The sequence below is a fragment of the Montipora capricornis genome, chromosome 3, assembly GCF_036669925.1.
Source record: "Montipora capricornis isolate CH-2021 chromosome 3, ASM3666992v2, whole genome shotgun sequence".
Lineage (NCBI taxonomy): Eukaryota > Metazoa > Cnidaria > Anthozoa > Scleractinia > Acroporidae > Montipora > Montipora capricornis.
In genome coordinates, this window is record NC_090885.1 from 42,621,204 (window position 1) to 42,622,346 (window position 1,143).

A 1,143-nucleotide genomic window follows, 5' to 3' on the forward strand; every position below is an offset into this window, starting at 1 on the left:
ATCTTGCATAGGTCTTCCAGTCTCGCCGATGCAGACTTTACTGCATTTACAGGGAATCCTGTAAACCACGCCATCTTGTTTAGTCGACTCGACAGCGTCTTTCGGTCGTACTGCAACAGGGATAGTGGAATACAAATTCCGGCAGCATGGATGCCCACGATCAAGAAACACAACAACAGGAGAACCGTACGACAGCGGACCGCCGAAGTAACAACACACCGAAACAGCGAGGATCGAAATGCACCAGTCACAGCTGCTGAAAATCAACCAATCACAACGGAGAATTCTGCTTAAAAGGTGAAGCGTAACCAGTCGACCTCATCGCCTGATGAAGACTAACAGTAGGCAGTCGAAACGTCGCGATCTACATCACAAGTGAACACATCGTGAGACAAACTAGAATACTTAATATTATAAGTTCTAATTCAGTTCCGGAAAGGCCGTTGAAGCTGCATGGCAGATGGAAAACTGACGCTGCAAAGGACATAGAAAAAAGGCCAGACGTAACGTTGAATTTAGGACTCTAATTTACTTAGTTATAATTTTAGTAGCTGTTATAAATTGGACTACATTGTTGATTTTTGTTGTCGAAGTATTTAGATCGATAAGTTAAATGTTGTTACTTTAACACCATAATTTCCAGTAATAATTATATTGTGGTTTCTACATTTATGGCAAAGAAGTGGAAGGTGTAAAGTAAGAAATAACACGTATCAAACTGTCTTCCATACTTGTGCTTTTGTTTGATTTACAGGGATTTTATTAAGGGTAAATAACGCGGAGCATCCTGCTTAAAAGGCAACGCGTAACCAGTCGACCTCGTCGCCTGATGAAGACTATCAGTATGCAGCTACAGTCGATTACGTCGTGATCTACATCACAAGTGACCACATCGTGAGACAAACGAGAATACTTCATTTTTATTGCACTTCAGCAAGATGAATAACACCAACCTTTTTTACGACATGAATTAGAACTGTTATGAACTACAGAAGTAATGCCACCCAACTGACCTAGAACTATGGAGCCCATACTATTAGTCCTTTGGATTGAAGCCCAGTTTCTTCAATGTATCCCTTATAATTTCCCTACATGACGTATAGGAAAGCTTTCCATCCACTACCCCTATAATAAACGAGCGGT